The sequence below is a fragment of the Cardiocondyla obscurior genome, linkage group LG01, assembly GCF_019399895.1.
Source record: "Cardiocondyla obscurior isolate alpha-2009 linkage group LG01, Cobs3.1, whole genome shotgun sequence".
In the NCBI taxonomy this organism is placed as follows: domain Eukaryota; kingdom Metazoa; phylum Arthropoda; class Insecta; order Hymenoptera; family Formicidae; genus Cardiocondyla; species Cardiocondyla obscurior.
The window spans coordinates 1,095,673-1,114,436 of record NC_091864.1 but is presented as its reverse complement, the minus strand read 5'-3'; the positions used below and the strand labels follow the sequence as shown (position 1 = coordinate 1,114,436).

The following is an 18,764-nucleotide window of genomic DNA, read 5'->3' as shown; positions in this document are numbered from 1 at the left end:
GGAGCTGCACGGGCCACCGCTGCCACGCCACTTAACAGCTTTCTAGGTCGCCGTACCAAGCGGGATTTGCATGAGAATACGCGTACATGCGAGGTGCCGTTCGTGTATATACGTCTTTGCTGTTTGCCGGAGATTTTCAGTGTCAGAAATTTTCTCTATAAAACACGATCGAGCGGCGAGACGGTTTTATTGCATATTTAAAAATGCGTTTCGTTGTTTACTGCTCTACGATTTTTTTTTCTGGGCAAGCTCGCCAATAAATAAATCCATACGCGATCGTATATTGAGATGCGAAGTACGCAAATTATTATACAACCGAGGTAATCCTTGCCGCCGAAACAGCTGATTACACAAATCAGCGTAGACTGCGAAGTGTTAAGCACGTCGATTAATTCCCGCGTATCTGCGTAATCCTTTCCATCTCGTGTGACATTTTTAAATATCACGCTGCTACGAGTTTCACCATTTCGCGTCTGACGCATTCATGTACCGAGATAAATGATAATAATTGTTTTATAGATTGTTCACGGTTTCGACGAGAGTATGTTAAAAAAAAAAAAAAAGGAAAAAGAAAAAAAAATTCATATACATATATACATATATGAAATAAAAAATCAACGAGAGAAAATCATAGATCGTTTACTCGTAGCAGTCAGTGTAAACGTTGTTTAGCGGTGAGGTGATTCGTTGATATTCATGGACACGCTTCGCGCATTTTTATTCGTTTTAACCAGCTTCGCGAATTGACGTGTATTCAGATAATCCCGCGCGATTCTATTTTTTTGTTACGCAACGTTCGGCGCGAATTGCAATTTTTACTGTCCTTAACAGGTGTATCTTTCACAAAAACAAAGATACATGGTAAATATTTTATAGAAGTTCGCGTGCGTGATAAACGTCAGAAAATCGATCGTAAATAGACTTTTAATTATTAGAAATAAATAAGAAACTACGGACAAGTTAAAGAGTTATGGCAAAAAAATCTGCTTTTTTTTTGGGGGGGGGGAAAGGGGTTATTTTTTGGATCTCGGTACGGTAGAAAAATATTTTGTAGCTAAATAACGCAATATGCTTTTTCTTGGATCGGAATAAGAAGAGCCGATCGTGTCTAAATATTCGTTTTCTCGAGCCGGATCGGGGATGAGCTATTTCTTCATCTGTTTTTAACGGAAGGGTTTCGATGGGAGGACGACGGGGAAATCGTTCTTTCACGATGAGAAACGGACATTCCTTCTCTTCCCGTACCGTGCCGGCGCTTCCTTTTTATCATCTTTTTCCCCCTTTTCTCAGACTACGTTCCTTTTTTTTTTTTTTTTCTCTCTCAGAAAGATCCGAAACACACCAATTCCTTGTTCCGCTCGAGTTTTCACGTCGCCTTCGCCTTCGTGAAATTCCTCGGTCGTAAAACAGATGGAGAAGCGCCGGTATTAGGCAACTGGCGAACGGAAAAACTTTGACCTCGCTGCGAAGCGTTCGTCGTTCTTTTCTCCACACGAACGAGTTTACCTAACTCTTGTCGCTTAAAAAATTTTTTTTTCCTCTTTCTTTTTTTTTTTTCTTTTTAAGCAAGGTTGAAATTGTTTTACTGTTATCACGTTCACGATAATACAAGTCGGCTATCTATCAAACATTTGACCTCGTGTGTGCTTCGAGGCTCGCGGAGATTAGAAACTCACCGAGAGAACGATTTACGGTAGCGAAAGAACTGCACGATAAATTATCCGCTGTAACGGATTCTGCAAATTAACGCTAGTATAATAATAGTTGCGGGACTTTCATTATTATATTTTAGTTTCGTAAATATTGTTTCAGAGCGTTCTCTCACAAGTGTGCCGCGGCGGTGCGGCTTCCATTTTCGACGCCGGTTCCGAGGTACTTTCCCCGCCCTTAACGCACCCTTCGTAAATCGGCCGCCATTGTTTTCGCGTGAGCCCGCGAACGCGCGGACGCGGCGGAAATTCACGTCGATGCAACGTGACGGCAGGTATTGGTGAACTTTAACGAGTAAGCCGGCAAATTGATTCGGTACACATCAAAGCTTCGGCGAAAGGTTAATGGGTCCACGTGCCGCAGGCGGAGGCGGCAGCTGCGCGAAGTCGCGCCGATTGCGCGATCAACCCCCGCCTACCCGGTTTCCGAGGATGCGGCGGGGTGCCTCGCCTTTTAAACCCTGACATTTCCACGATCTCGGACATTTCCGCGGCTTCGCTGATTTTCCTTGACGCTTCCGCTATCCGCGAATTTCCTCGCGTGCGCGCCGGGGAATATTCTTCGAATATTCCGCGCCGTGATCGAGAAATTCCTCTCCGGTAAATTTAGTTTATTTCTGCATATATGAAAAGTCGTAGTTATTTAAATGCCACGTGCGCCACTCGAGGAAACGAAGGTCGGTCGTATTATCGGAAATGGATTGCGACGACTATTCGCAAGTTTCTTAGAATTTTTCTAAATCTGTTTTTTTTTTTCTTTTTTGTGGAGTTGCGTCGAGTGGTTTGATTTTGATATAGACTGATTTGTCAGCGAAATGTTAAGGTGAAGCACTGCGCTTGAATATCTCGCCGTCGCGTATTTACCTCGCTCTAGCTACTCATCGATCTCTGTCAAAAGCGTTCTATTGATTTGTTAGCAAATCATGTTGGAAATCCCTCGTTTAACGGCACATTTAATTTATGCGCTCGCACTCGAACGACAGCAGGAAACGCAAAAGAATTATTCACTCCGTGTAAAATTCCCATTTAAAATGTAGCCAAAAAATAATTAGTTCGCTTCACGAATTTATGATTAACGTTGAATTAATTCAACGTTAACAAATAGCGCCCATTTTCGCGACGCAATTTATATCTTATTGATTACAATATTATTGACGTTATCGATCCCTCGGGGATGGCCATATCGCGGCTGATAAACATATCGTTTCTTTATCACGCGACGCGCTCGGCGATCTCTCACTTCTGGCAAAATGCATCTCCTCGGATTATTTAAAAGAGCTCGGAGGGGGGGGAGGGTGGAGGGCCCGTGTTGAAAAGTCAGTAAACTATCGGATCGCCGGGAGGGAAAGAATGCAGCCCGCCGCGGACGATGAATCTCGTGTTATCGGATTTCAATTCGCTCGCGGCTGTCACGCTATTGACTCGTCATTCGGCACGATCGCGAAACATCGGGTTGCAGTTGCAATCAAAATTCGTGCGCCACCGCTGCCGCCGCCATCGCCACCCCCGCGACTCGGCCGGCGAGGGGGGCGTCGGGCGCCGGGCGGTGGATGAGGCCTCCCGATCAATGCAGCGGCGGCGGCGGCCACGACGCCCGACGATCCCGATGCGGAGCGTCGCGGCGCCGGAGAGCGGGAAAGCCCGCCGCGAAGCGTGGGTGCGCGAAGCGCGGCGCACTTCCGGCGTGCACTCGCGCGCGGGGTCCCGACACGCGTTGCGCCCTTCCCGGGTCCGTTGCGCGCATCCTGACGCCCCCTGCGCCACGCCGGTACCCTCGCCGGGGTCAGGAACACCCACGTACGAGCGTTGAACTTTGCGCGTTTGATCTGGCCCGATGAGAGAGAAAGAGAGAGAGAGAGGGAGAGGGAGTGTTGTATCTCAGAGAATTGACGACAGCCGGTACAATCCGCATGTGCGACTCGTCGTCTGCAATCTCGTATTTCTGTTTCAATCGCTGGGTCGGGAGGGACGTGACGCGCCTGCTCTTTTTTTTTCTTTTTTTTTTTCCTTGTTGTTAACGTTTTGAATTAAATTTTCATGAATTACGTGTTTAATTAAAGTATTCGTGCGGCTCGTTTCGATTAAATCTGCGGCGCAACGCGCGATACGTTTTCCCCCGGTGGCGTATTAAATCGAGAAGAACAAAATAATATTTGATTGGATTTTTGTGCTACATTTTATTAGGGATTTATTATGCGCGCTTATAATGTTATTGTTATGTTAAGCGTCGGAGATAATTATTACGCTTTTCGTGAAATCAAATATTAAAATGCAACTATATACGCTTAACGAGATACGATAGAAAATATTTAATTATTCGCTCGCCGCGAAATCTGTTTAACATTCGGGTTCTTGGAACATCCGCGATCTCTCTCGCATTACGTAAATTATTTTCGAAATAATCGGGCTAATTAATTTCGTTTATTTAATTTTGTTTTTTTTTTTTTTGGAATTAAAAATTACGAGGCGAGAATTTCCAGCATCTCGAAGTTAGGATTTCGGTGCCATTTTCCATTTCTGACTTTAATAACATCCCGAGCTGAACCGCGGCGGCAGCCCGAGCGTTAGCCGGCCGCTGAGCTCGCGCTCGCTTGACGACTCGTTTACTCCGGTTCAAGGCTTATAATTACTTGGCTGGCAAGTAGGTCGCTTTCTCCTCGGCACTTTGCGCCACCGCGCGCAAAGACTCGTTCCCGCCTCGGCAGCCGACATGCCTTATTCCGCGAATCCCCGATCCGCTCGCTCGAGCCCTCGCGTTACGAGAAACTGCCGAAAGTCAGATTTGCGGATTGTGACTGAAATTGCACTTTACGCCCGTTCTCAAATTAAGTTTAACGATTTCGCGACACTTCTACGAGGCTTCCTCGCGATTATTATACGTAGATCCTTCTTCCAGCTTATCGTTTTCTTATCTGTTCGATATATTTCCATATATTTTATTTCATATATATTAATACGTATTAAACTAATGTATATTTGATAGATAAAGTCGCTGATAATGTCGTAACGATTCAACGGCGGTAATTTCAACCTCGGACCGTGCAAATAGATTGCGATTTCGATATCCTTGATATATCGGCGGCGGCGATTTCACCGATTACGAACGAGTGTCGTAACTGTCAATTCAAGTAACGGCGCATCCTTGATCAATACCACGGCGGAGGGAAGACAAAGGAGCTGCTCGGTCACTCGGGACGTTAAGATCTTCGTCGGTCAATACGCCGGTCAGGGGAGGTTCCGCTAACGGTAGCGAGCAATTACCGCGCTGGTAATATTAACTTGCCCGGGGAAAATTACACGCCGGAAAAGAGGCGAGCCCTCCCGCCGTGCCTCGTCACGTCTCGGCCGCGTAGCGTGCCGCGTAGCCGCTGTCGCAACTCGCGTTTTGTTGTCGCGGAGCAGCCACGAAGTTTCCCGCGGTCGCGATTTCGACGGTTCTCGCTCGCGTCTCCGTCGCCGGGCGAAAATCACAGCCCCCGGTCGTATCGCGTGTTTCGTCGTCGTCACGCGCGCCGACAGCTCCATTCGCGAGTGTGTTATCTTGGCGATGACTAGTCCGGTATTTTCGTTTGTTTTTTTTTTTCTCCCAATCGCTCGTCATGAGAATAAGTTAACGGAATTAAAGAACTCTTTAATAATAGTAAAGTAATAAAGATAAAATACGATAATTAAGTAATATATGTATAATTAAAAAAATCTACGCGTTAGTGTTCTTTCTTTTTTTTTAATTATTAAATCGCCGGTATGTTTGGGAGTCCACGGCGTCGCGACATGGTTGATAGGCAAAGAGCCGCGGATTGCCGGCGAAATTCCATCTCGGCCTCGCCATTAAGCGGAGAAGGTCTTACGTCGCGCGCACCCGGGAGCCCGAATAATTTAGTTTCCGTATACAACCGCGGCGGAGATGCCCGTTGGTGCCAGCGCGCGTAGGTAATTATAGCGTCGGAGTGCGGTCGCGTCGCCACGCGGGCGACCTATTCTGCGGTGAGCGCATGCTGCTGCATATTGCGCGTTAGCCTGTGAACGACCCACCGAAAGCGCGCACATACGCGTACAAGCGCTCAGGCCAGGCACCTAGGGGACACAGACACGCGAAGCCCGCGCGCCGAAAAAAGCGCGCGATATCTCTTTTTCCTTTCGACGCCGACAGTCCCTCCCGCCCACTTCCCCCTTGCCCCTCCGTTGTTACGGTCCCGACACGTGTGCGACACATGTATACCGTCTGACGTACCTCGCCCTTTGAACCTCGACGTTCTCACCTGCCTGATGCTGCGCGCACCGGCGTCGCCGTTTAGGTAAAACGCGACGATGAAGTAACGCCCGCCGGAGAGGGATTTATACGTAGAAAATACGGATGGTAAAATATTACATAAATATAGAGATAAGCGGGGAAAAAAAATCTCTGACCTCACGCGTTTACGGTGTGTGCTCAACGTTTAACGGGATAATCTTTTAATTTTATTAGAGAATCAAATATTTATTAGACGAGTGGTTTCTTCGACGTATTTGTCCATTGCCAGATAATAATTAAACGTTAGTTGAAAATAATTATATTAATTATAATAAATTTTTTTTTTACACTTAACAGGATTTTTTTTTTTTACGAAAAAATTTTAAGCTGCTTATTATTTTCGGCGACGGATGTTTTTTAATTGCGAACGAGGTTGCGGCGCGTTAAAATGCACTCGATACGAAGAGGCGAGAGCGCGCGTGTTGAATCAACGTTTACCGGACGATCGCGTCTAACGATTTTCCCTTATCCCGCGCGTGAATCAATATTCGTCTGAGCCGGTTGGTCAATAATCGCGACCGTTATATCACGCTGCCTGTACGATGTTACGCGCGTAACGCAGTTAATAATGACGATCGTTATGCCGGCCGGTTGTGTCCGATCGATTTCGCCCGCGAGCGCGGACGTGTAGCGAAACGACCCTATAATTCCGGTATTTCAGTATTCGGCAGGATTAATCGTTCCTTCGGCGTATTCGGCGCGCAGCGGGCGGAAAGAGGTAATTGATTGCGATGCCGTTTATTGACCGTCGAAACAAACTTTATTCGTTCGGAATTGGCTTGTCGATCGCGATAACAGCAGTTGTAAATCTCCAATTTCGATCTCGCATTAATACTCTTTAGGATATTTCGCGAGTAAACGCCGCAGTTTATTTGGAGCATACGTACCAATTATAATACCGTTGCGATAACGGTGCTTTAGCTATTGAAAGAAAATTTTGACTCAATAATTAAGAAAAAAGAATCGCGTTGCAGTTAAAATTTTTCCTTATAAATTATCAATAATAATTATTATTATATCTTATACGATCGAAAGGGATTTTAAAGAATTTATAATTTAGTAAAGGCGCGATTCTCTGTTGCAATGCGATCTGTCGTAGAAAATGAGACAAAGCGGGACCCGGAGAATTGTTTTCCGAGGCGACGCATCCTCAAACCGGCCGATCCCACGCGACCGGAAGGAAGCGAGGAAACGGGACGTCACGGGCTTCTGTCGCGGGAAGTTATGCCATCGCCGTGACGTCCACCTGGAACGCCAATGACTGTAACCCGACGTTTCACGATAGCCGGTCCTCATCAAACCGGTTTACGTATCGAGCGGTCGGCACGCGGCCGGAAACACGATCGTTCCATTGACAGCCTATTATCCCCCTCCTTTCTTCGTTTTCCGTGATTGGCTTTGATCTCGGAAGCGCACAGCTCGTGAAACGGTATAAGGATTAAGTGACGATTTGCCGCTTTGTTGGCTCACGTCAGTTCTGTTACGAAGCCCGACGGTATACTATTTAACACGGCAAAATTTTACGTTGTACAAAATAATTATTTATTCGCGTCGGTTCGAAATGAATTTTTCCCTTCGTGGACGAATTTCTTTAATAGATTTAACAGAACGCGCGAAACACACGTTGACAACATTATTTCTCATTCCGTTTAGCGACGTCACGCAATCGGACTTGTTTATTAATACGTTATGGTGGGCGGGATTTATCTTTCTGGTTTCGGATATAAGCAGTGACGCGATTTTGCCGTATGTCTGGAAAGATAGTGACTTATAATCTGGTAGATTGGTTTCAGTCGTCGGTATGCCGGGCTGCTTGGCATACATCCAGCAGCTGAGGATTTCTCTGGCAATCTTGTAACACCGCGAAGCGGCACGGGCTTTTCGTGATATATTCCTGTGTCTCTTCGCGGAGTTCATATCGTGCCATTGAAACGACGCGTATCTCCGTGAAATGAAAATACAAGAAGCCTAATTTATATCGTTTACTAACCAATTATTTTTTTTTCTTTTCACTTAATTAATATCTAAATTTTCATAGCACGTTATTTTAATATCCGCACTTTTTATATGGTTAGAATTACTTTTGAACGATGATAATGATAAAAATTAAAAACATTAACACGTATAACCGGCAGAAATAATTAATTAAGTCGTTATATCATTTTATTATCAGGTATTTAACGTTTGAGCTGAATTTTCGACGCACGGAGAAATAAGAAAATTGGAACAGAGGAGGAAGGAAAAAAATACCGTAACGCGATAAGGATAGAAATGACGAAGGTGAGATCTGCTACGTCTCTTAACGCAGGCGCTCGCTCGCCGCGCGCGTTTAATATCGTTAATGAACTCCTCGGCCGCTGGAACAGATCACCCCTGACCTTTTTCGCCCGTTGAGAGTCGACTACCCCTCCGCTGGCCAATTATATCTTGGCAGCCGCGGTAAAAAAGATTATATCTGCCCCGCGAGCGGCACGCGCGCTCTTTACCGAATTCGCTAACAGATGCGGCGCTGTTGTTCGTTATCTCGGCGACAATCGAGTGATGAAATTCGTGCGAGCGTACAAATGCACGCACATCGGGCGCCGTTTATGGCGACGCTTTTATTAATGCCCCAACGAAAGTATATCCTACTTAATTGCGTCTTCGCTGCACTTGACCGCTTTTCTCGTTGAAATGCCTCAAGGTCGTGATAAACAGAGGAGAACGTCGGTGGCCTTTGCTTTAATATCTCCTTTTCTTTTTTATTTTTTAAATTTATTTTCTTGTACAGAAATTTTCGTTGTTTAATAATTTTTACAACGTTCGCGAATTGCTATTTCTTGACAGAATCGTTATTTATTTCTTGTAAAACGCAGTTACGAAATCTGCTTTTCGATCTTGCGAACGCGTGTGGGAGTTATTCGGAACAATGAAACGACGCGAGGTGAAGTGGCCACGATGCTGCGACGACGATTACACACATTCCCGCAATTAAAACATTAAGAGCGTCGGTCGATTCTGCTCGATCACGGTTCTAAATCGCGCATTCCGCCTGCTTATCTTAATGAGAATCCAGATTGCGTTTCCCGAGCGTCAAGAAATCCTCCGCTGAAATCGTTTCTGCGCGAAAGCATATGTATCACTCGTACGAAAGTACAACCTGTCGGAATCTTTAGAAGCATCGAATAAAGGGAAACGATTTTTTAAAATAAAGTTCGGAAAGTGAGAATATAATTATGAGCTTTTAAACACGTTTTATATATTTTTTTTTTCTTTTTTTTTTTTGTAAGACCTTTCGCCAATGCCTGAAATCTCTCGTGAATTTCTTTCGACGTTTATTTAAATTTTATTTGCAAGGGGAGAGCTTCATTAACGAAACGCCATTTGACGTTTTCACTCGTCAAATGCGGAGAAAGGAATACTAAAATCGGTCGACGGATCACAAGCGATTCGTTCCGATTGCAATTTTCGCGCATCCTTCGCACAGACGGCCTTGACACACTGACAGACAACTGGGAATCGACTCCTGCATTCAGGCCGAGCGAGAACCGGCGTGACAATGATGCTCGTTAAGAGAGAAACGAGATCGTCCGCGGGCGAACGCGTCCGAATCAATTATACGAGCGATTGTCGCGTCCGTAATCTCGTTGCGTTCGCGCACCGGAAATTTGCGTCGAATTAAGCGCTCTCGAGGGGGGTGGAAGAGGAAAAAAAAAAGGGAGGATCGCTTCGCGAGATAGTCCGCTTCTATCAGTCGCTGGATTTAACGTTAAATGCCAACTGAAAATCCTTGGACGGATACGTGTCTGAAATTAATTTCGGAATAATCCCGTTCGCGTTATCTAAAAGCGCGTTATCCACGTAGCGTTTTCTTCAAGGAATTTCTGTTACGTAAACTGTTCTCTCGCATCACTAATTCGATAGTTTGATATCGAATAATATATGCTCTTAAATTTTTTTTTTTTTTAAACAAAATCAAAGGAACGAGATTTTATTGCGAAACCTTAAGGTTTTCATTGAAGATACTAATTATTGAAAATGTTTGCGCAATGTCTGAAAGTTCGTAAAATAAATCGTGTCCTTTAAATTGTAAAATATATATTTTGATATTTTTTAATGTACGCCGCAATGTAGACAGCGGTACGATCTGTGCTGTTAAGGTTTCGTATCGCCTCGAGATGTGCCAGTTTTTCTTTTCGACAATTCCGACAATTCGACAGATAGTTATCTTGTAGCGACGCGCGGTTGCACAACGAATTCCACGTGCACGTTCACCTCGCGTACTCGCCGTACAGTTCCTTTTTCGACGGGCAAAGGACGACCGGATCGACTCGTTAACTTCACGCCGTATGAAACGCGCGAGCCGCGTTTAAATTCTTCTCGCGTCATCGAATTTCTGAGAATCGAGACGCGCCGAGAAACGCAGTCGACTGAAATTACACGCATTACGGCGCGCGGAAAGAAGGCGCGAGGGAAAAATGTTAATCCGAGTTATTCGTATTTTAATTTCGTAAGCGAACCGCGTCACCGTCACCCCGATATCGTTTCGACTAATTTTAATCCAATGAATTTATTTACTCGCGGGTGAAATTATAGTTTCGATAAATGCAAGTCGCGCGTGACAGATATCTCTTGTTTAATATAAATTATTATTGCGATCCCCGGTCAGACTAAAAAAAAAATAAAATAAAAAAATAAGCAGCATGATTTTATGTTAATAGCTCAATTTTGATAAAGCGAACTTTGATGTTTGATCAAACGCCGCGCAGCCGGATGCTATCGGTTCGTCATCAAGGTGATAGACGTTGGCGATGCAGGTATTAGTTCGTATTCGACGTCTCCGCATTCCGCTTTTGGTGCTTGTCATTAATTCAGGTGTTCTTTAAACGGTGCGCTTTTCAGGGGCATCGTCGCCCGATCGGAGATATCTCCGCGTAAAATGTATGTACGTGACCCTGATATCACCTCCGGTCGAGGCGCGCAGCGCTCAGCAGTATCGTGACACTCTCGTTTACTGGCGTTTCGTCGCTCGCGCGTCACGTCATTTCGCAATCGCGCGAACTCCCGATTGTCGGCGCGCGCGAGAGGCATGATTTACGATCGCGATTAGAACTACGCGACCATAACCGCAACGATTTGACATTGTCGAGTAAATTGTCCAAGATAATATCGCTGATCTGGTCCATCCAGAGAAACTCAATTCGAAATTTTTGAAACCTCACAAGTTAATTAAGACGAGTTTTAAAGTGGAATTATTTGATTAAATTAGTAAAAAATAAAAATAAAAAGATCTGGAAGAGATTATTTTTTTAATTATCGCGGATAAGAATAAATTAAATAAATGATAAATAATAATTAATAAACTGCCTCGCCAAGCCCTCCTGTGTTTCGTTTCTAACGAGTTAAAAATGGTTTTACAAACCCATGCGATGTATTTTTGCCCGCGATAATTCAGAAATAATCTTTCTTTTCTCGGGAGATTTTTATTACTCAACGGCAGTTACTGAAACGTACTGCCCTTCGTAAGGCGCCGACTCGTCGTCAACGTTAATATATCAATGAAAAATAAAATGCTCGAAAGATTTCACTTCGGAACGATTAACCTTTGAGCGTCTCCCGTTACAATTGACGTAAGAGACACTTCGCGACGACGACGCGGCGAGTAAAGACGACGGGCTCGTAATCACGGGCGGGGGATTTCGCGGTGGATCACCGATTCCGCGGGGGTCTCGCCACGCGGCCTAAATGAGACATTCTTCCTCGGCCTATTCGCGGAACAAAAGGGAGAGAAGTGGAAGTCGTTGCGCGCCATAATGTCGCCGCGACTCTCGGCTCCGCTCTCTTTGTCAGCACCCTCGCCGCGATCGGCCGGCATAAATCCCGGACGAGGCGGAAAAAACGGCCGGCTCCGAGCACGTCCGCTCGCGGCGGGAGTCAGAAAGATGCGGCGGCGGCGAGAGAAAGGCGGGCGCGGGAAAGAGAGCGAGGACGGTCTCTCGGGGTCGACGACGTTCGTTTCGCGGTCGTTGATATTTCGGTACTGTCTGTTCTCGACCGGTCCTTATCTCTCTCGCGGTCGCCTATCTTTCTTTCTCTTTCTGCCACGCGCTATCTAGCCTATCGTCTCTATACTCCGCTCCGTCAGCGTTTCCCCACGCGATTTCGACGCAGCTCTTGATATTTTTTTTTTTTCCTCCTTTTTTCTCCGCGGACGGAGATGCAGGGACTCGATGAGCGCGAAAAAGCGAGAGGTAGGGAGAAACAGAGGAAGATGGAATGACTATGGTTTCTGGTCGACCATGAGTACCTCGCCGACTGTAATCTTCAGGTAGATCCGGCGTAGGTATCCATGAGTCATCTCTGTCTCGCTCATCCGCTCGCCGTCTCTTTCGTTCCTTTTTTTTTTTTTTTTTTCCATCCCTCCTCCATTCTTCCTCCACTCTCCTACCATGCTTCTCTCTCGCGCGTTTCGTTCCGCCGGTTTCTTTCGGCCGTTCGTTGAACGGCGTGGAAACGCGCGCGATACTGGTCCGTCGACGAAGACGATCCTTGTCGACGCGCTTCAAGAGAGAGGAAAAAAAAAAAAAACTCTCGAGCTCTCGTTTCGCCGTTCTCAAATCGTCGCGTCTTGGCCTTTAGCGGCACTTAGCACGGGCGCCAAGCTCCTCGCTTCGAGGCCCCTTCGCACGATGTTCGATAAGACGACGGCCACGTCCAGAAAGCATTGTTTGATTAAATTAGGATAATTGTTCTCGAGCAGTCTGTTTTATGGATACAAAGGAAACCGTTCTCCATCGGCGCAATATATTATTTTTGCTTCAAGAGCGCTTTATTAAATTTCTAGACTCCTTGATTGCTAATTTAGTTTAATTCTCTTATTAATTTAATGATCAGCTTCTGCATGAATATTTTTTTTGACGAGCACACCTCGCGTCGACGTCCTAACCGTTTATTTCGCATCGCGAAAATTGCCGCGGAGAAAAAGTTTCTCCTCGTTCGGATACATCTGCATCTCATATTGCTCGCATCTCGTTTTTATTTAGGTAATCGATAGTTAGTACCGCTTGTCGCATATATCCTCTTCACCGTTTGCATACAATGTGCCAGTTAAACTTAGTTTTAAAGTCACGTCGTTAAGGAGTTTGCGGCGAGCCTCGGTTAAGATCGAGTCGCGGAACGAATCTTTTTTTTACGCCGTCTATCGCGCGGCGATAAAGCCGATATTAATGACGCTATTTCGTCGTGAAATGCTGAATTTGTTGGTACGTTTCAGTATTTACACAAACATTTTCATGTACATTACTATTCCGAAATATATGTTTTTTCTTTTTTTTTTTAAATCAAAAAATAATTTTAAAAATATAATAATAATTATTATTATTGTATAATAAAATAGAATTATGATACAAGTCAAAATAAAAGAATTTGTAAACTTAAGTTAACTCAAATCAAATTATACGAATTTAAATTAAATTCAGACTTTCGCCGAAGATTTTTATCTGCGATTTATACAGACGTAAATGATGAAACAAGATAAACACTTCAAAAGCGTTTTCCAGTTATTACTGTTAAATGTCGAGATTACATTAAACGGGAATGAGAGACGGGAATTTCTTTAATGAACCCGTCTTTCTTTTTTTTTTCTTTTTCTTTTTTTTTTTTCACTCTTATCAAATCGAGTTATCTGTCCTGGTGATTCGTCCATTAAATTCGCCCGATTATCTTTAGTATTATTACTCGGAAGTCATCGCGATATATGGAGGGTTCAATTGACTCGTGCGACCAAAGAGACTCGTCGCAAACCGGAATCGCATCGCGCGAGTCTTGAATCAATAGCAGGTCGACGCGCACGGGCGACGCACCTGTGTGTGCAATTTGCGCGTGTGCACATCCACGTGTGTGTGTAAATGCTGACAAAGTCGCGGCTGTGGAGTTATCGGCCGACGATAACGATGACCGATTATCTTTCGTCACATTGCCGCAGTTGTTATTTACAAAGGCGTGACGTTATAGCCACTTCGCGTTCTCTCTCTCTCTCTCTTTTTTTTTTCTCCCGCGCGTCACGTGTCCCCTTTGTGCCTCGTGTTATATTTTTTATATACTTTTTCGACAGTCTGACCGAGTTTACTTGACCGTTAACTTTAACATTCCGACCATTTTGCACGTACATTTCGCTCATTGTTGACAGTTCTAACCAGATAGCTAACCTACTGATCCTCCAGTCCTTTTTTCAGATTGTATTATCGGGATATCGATTTATCGGCTTCATTTATTCCGCTCGTGTTAGATTAAATTTCTCAAATACCGCGGGGATGTCTTAGCTCGATGTAAAAACATTACATGTAAATTGCTTTTTATACTGGATCCGAAACAGTACCGTAAAAAAAAAAAAAAAAAATAGAAAAGAAAGGAAAAGTTTAATAAATTTACACAAATAATAGTTGCCAGAATTAATAACGAGACTCTTACAACCGTTACTCGCGTAAATTTACTACACTGTTTTCAGTGCGATTTTACATTGAGCGGCACTTTTCTCAGCGCACTTCGATTCCTCTGAACTTTATTTTACAACGATTTGCCCGATAGCGTACTAATTAATCGTCGAACCGCCAACCCTTTCACCTCCGCGCGAATTGTCGATCCGTGATTCGCGGCAATTCGCGCGCTATCGGCCAAGTTTCGCGTTCTGTTTAGGAACGGTTCGGTGTATATTTAGCGACATTTGTGGAGCGGATGCTGACGCTGGCTGCGCGCCAGCCAGCGCCTGGCCTCGGGGATTACACAGCAGCCGGCGCGCCTCGCCATCCCGTGCTCTTTTTAACCGGGCCTCTGTTGTCGAAACGCTTCCCTCCGTCCCGTTCGAAACAATCGGATCTCGAAACGGGGAAAATACGTCCGGCGCGCGCGAGCGCCCCGGGTTTTTGCGGTCCGCGCGCGATTATCACCGCGTCACCGTTGTTCACGAGAATAAACGCGTCCTGTTGCGGGATGCCCGGTGTGATAATTGCACCGCGCTGCGTTATCATCGCCGCGGACGCGATTCAATTAGAGATCTGATTTGTTTACGTAGACCGGCGACTCCGGGGCCCGTTATCTACTCGCGTTGTAGATATTTATTACGCGCTTATAGACTGAAGGACTTAGGTACTTGCGGCTTGATTCCCGTGCAATTCGTTCGGCTTATTATATCGCCGCGGTAAAACGGAGGCTCGTTCTCTACGTCTTTTGTAATTATTGATATACATATCGGCAGACATCGCGCGGTTTTAACGGCGATATTAATGAGGCGGTTTAATTACCCGGCACGTATCGCCGATGAGTTTCCTCGAGCAAATTCGTGCGGGGCCGCACCGCCATTCGGCGGATAATCTCGGCGTGATAGCGCAATCTCGCCAGATCGATTTCCAATGCCGAGGGACGACCCTCACCTTCGGTCGGCTCATTCGTTTCCGTCGGAATCGCCGTGGATTCACAACTGTGCGACAACCGAGCACGATACTCTTTCACCGTGGATCTCCATCGCGACCTTGAACCGCCGAGGATTACGAGGTCGCCGACCCGGTCGCGGAATCGCTAGACGGTCGATCGTCTCTCCGTGAAATTACGCCTCGCGTCCCGCCGCTTGGCAATTCATCTCCCCGCTTTGATCGAGGCTCTTTAGACTCCCCCCATGATAAAGTTAGCGCGAAATGTAGATTTAAAAAAATTATACGCAATGGGTTAAATTTATATTTGAATGTATATATTCGTTGATTTATTATTTTAGATATTTAATTAAAAAAGAAAATCAAAAAATTAACTTTATCTCTCGTATGCGTTAATATGCGAAAAACGGAATACGGGTTATATATTTTTCAATATGTTTTTGATCAGAAATTTTTTCACGTGAGACGCACCTTGTCGATGCCCGGGGTCCAGCATCTCGATCCCGTAATTCTCGGATACACGCCGCGCATTCGCGCACTGGAGCGGCGCTGCCGGAATTTTCGAACTGGTTATTTGTGCTGCGTGTTACGTGCATTACACGGCCGGTGGTATTCGCAATTTGAATCCGGTAAATTTGGCATACACCGTCAGCGGGAGGAGATGCATCGCGAGCCGGTTCCGCATTTCCGCCAATCGGAACCGACGCGGATGATCGAACGATGTATCTCGCGATATCTCTGTCGCGCAGTTGACGTTTGTCGCGTGACAACGAATCGGCGATTGCTTCTTTTTTTTTTCTACCCGATAAATATACAACGTGTCTTACTCAAGAGATTTTTTTTTACAAATTTATCTAATTATTTACGAATTAACGCTTCAGTCTCTTTGAAGCGAAGTCTCGTGCATCTCCACCGCTCGTTTTCACCGATAAAAGCGCGCGGGCGCGTCGATTGTTATCCGCCCGGAATCTCAGGTAACGTAATTCGCGTAATTTGCATTCGGCGGGCGGCGCAACCCTTTCGCAGATCTTGCGGAGGTGCGCGCGGGGGCCGGGGCGGCGGGCCCCCGCCTTTCTCATAACCTCGATCGTAAATAACCGCCCGTAAAACCCCGTCCCAGTTTCGCGGCGGTGAAACGATGTCGGTGCAGCGACGGCATGCTCGGCTTTCCTTTCTGCCGAGCGGGCTCGGAGAGAAAGAGAGAGGAAGAGGAAGAGCGAAAGAAATGAATATATACATATATATTCATTGCGATTATTCTCCGAGCATCCGGTTTATTACAATTTAACCCCTTGACGCTCAGCGATCTCGAAGCGAAGCTCTCCGACTTTTCTTTTCTAAGATTCTTTGTGCATTTGCACTTGACACGCTTATCGGCGATTAGACAACGAACGCTGAACATGCAATGTTTATCTGCACGACTTCTCGTTCCCTTGCTGGGGATATCGACTTCGAGCCGGCGTTATCGAGCGAGATATTCATTTTCGCGCGTTGCACGCTCGTTTTCCGCTTTTTCGCGACTTAAATCCGTTCGGTAGACGAGGAGGCAGGCGCGGCGCATAGATTCCGCATGAATAATTGAGCGGCGAGTCCGCCGCCGTGAATGAAATCGAGGCGTGGTCGTTCCTGTCGGCCGGCCGGCTGCCGCTGCACGGTCGATCGCGGGAATCGAGCCCGCAATAAACGAGTTGCCGCCGGAGGCGAGAGGAGAAGCGATCCGCGAACTTTTCCTCTAAAACTGTTGTGTAGCGGGACGTTCGCCCCGTGAAATCCACGCGGACCGGAACGATGCCGGGGTGAACGCGAAGGCGTGTGCAAAAATACAATGCGCTAAATGAATCATGACTCTTTAATTAATCCTCTCGCCTTCGGCGACGTTGGTCTCAAAATTAGCGGCCCATTTTCGGAATAATCTAAAACTAGAGTTCTTGGCGTCGTTTAAGAAGTTGAGAGAGAGCGAGAGAGAGAGAGAGAAAGTTTCTAAATTATTTCGGAAAGAGTTCTGGCAATTAAATTTGCAGCGATGGAAATGGCTATTGTTAAATTAATACTTATATATATAATTAAATAGATATATAAATGCCCTTTTAATAAATTAAAAATTTCAAAGCGATGGCAACCGTATATTTAATATTCATTTATATAATTAAAAGGACTGTAGATCTGCTTACGGAATATTAGTATATCGACTTTTATTCCGCCAGTCTCGCGCGGTCGTATCTTCGGGCTTCTAAATTTCGTACGCGAGTGATCTAGTAACTGGGTGAAAACGGGATGAGAAGGAAAGAAGAGCGAGCGCGAGGCAGGCGTAGCGGGAGGATCGGAAGATAAGAGAAAATAAAGGGAGAAAATAAAAGGAAAGAAGCCTGGAGGGATCGCGTGTTAGCCGGTCATTAAGCATTCCTCTTGCTCAGCTACATGCCGCGTATTAACACCGGGATTTTCACTTATATTGGCCCCTTATTGCTCCGTACTTTCCCTTCCTCGCGAGAAGACGACGTCGAACTAGTTCCCGCGCCGCGGCACGAACGATTCTCTTTCTTGTCTCCCGTGGCCGTGCGCCACGTAACTTCGTAATAAATCGATGAACCGCTTCGCCGAGTGTGATCAACGATCGCATTCCTGGTGAGCATACCTCGCTGCCTTCCCCCGATAAAGAATGCGCCGCGGGTCGTGTCGATTTTACCGTCAACTCGCATCGGTGACGTCGCGGAAATTATAAAACTAATTACAAAAACGAAACCGATCATGTAAGATCCCTGAGTGAACGTACGGTGGCATAGTTACGGCGCAAAGCCGTTTCACAAGGCAATCGGATATAATAATTTGTAAAATTATTAGAATATCGTAACTTTAATATTTTTAGCGTTAAACATTAAAAAAGAAATTTTTTTTTTAATCATCCTTTTCTTTAGTATTTACTTCCGCTTTATACCTCTCGCGTGTCACGAAGGACACGCGAGCGAAATCTAATCGTTATTAGTGTTCTGAAACAATATCCGGCATTTTTTTTTTCTTTTTTTTTTTCGTATCTTATGACACTTTTGTTTGGTGAGGTAACGATCGCCTTTAGCGCGCCGGATTATCCGGCCGTGCTCGAAAACGAGAACTCTCTCTCGTCTCTAAAAGTATACGTGTCCTTTATTTCCAGCCTGGCGAGCTCTGCCCCCTCGGAGGAGCCCCGTGAGTGAAAGGAAACGCGGAAACGGTGCGCGGGTTTCCCCTCCGCCCCTCGGCAATTACCGAGACGATCTTTCACGTCGCCCGGAAAGCGGAGCTCGGGGATACGGATCAACGAATGGGAATTTATACGTGAGTAAACCACACAATATTACGTCGGTGCCGATCGTCGTCAATTTA

General features: G+C 45.6%; 1 protein-coding gene across 5 annotated transcripts in view; it reads left to right on the top strand.

Moving 5' to 3' along the window:
- LOC139101155 (uncharacterized) overlaps positions 1 to 18,764 on the top strand; it is a 166,145-nt gene that overhangs the window by 45,398 nt on the left and 101,983 nt on the right. For all 5 annotated transcript variants that reach the window (XM_070654106.1, XM_070654078.1, XM_070654069.1 and 2 more), the window contains one exon: positions 18,556 to 18,716. The gene's annotated coding sequence lies outside the window, so the exon portion shown is untranslated. The remainder of the gene's footprint in view (positions 1 to 18,555; positions 18,717 to 18,764) is intronic.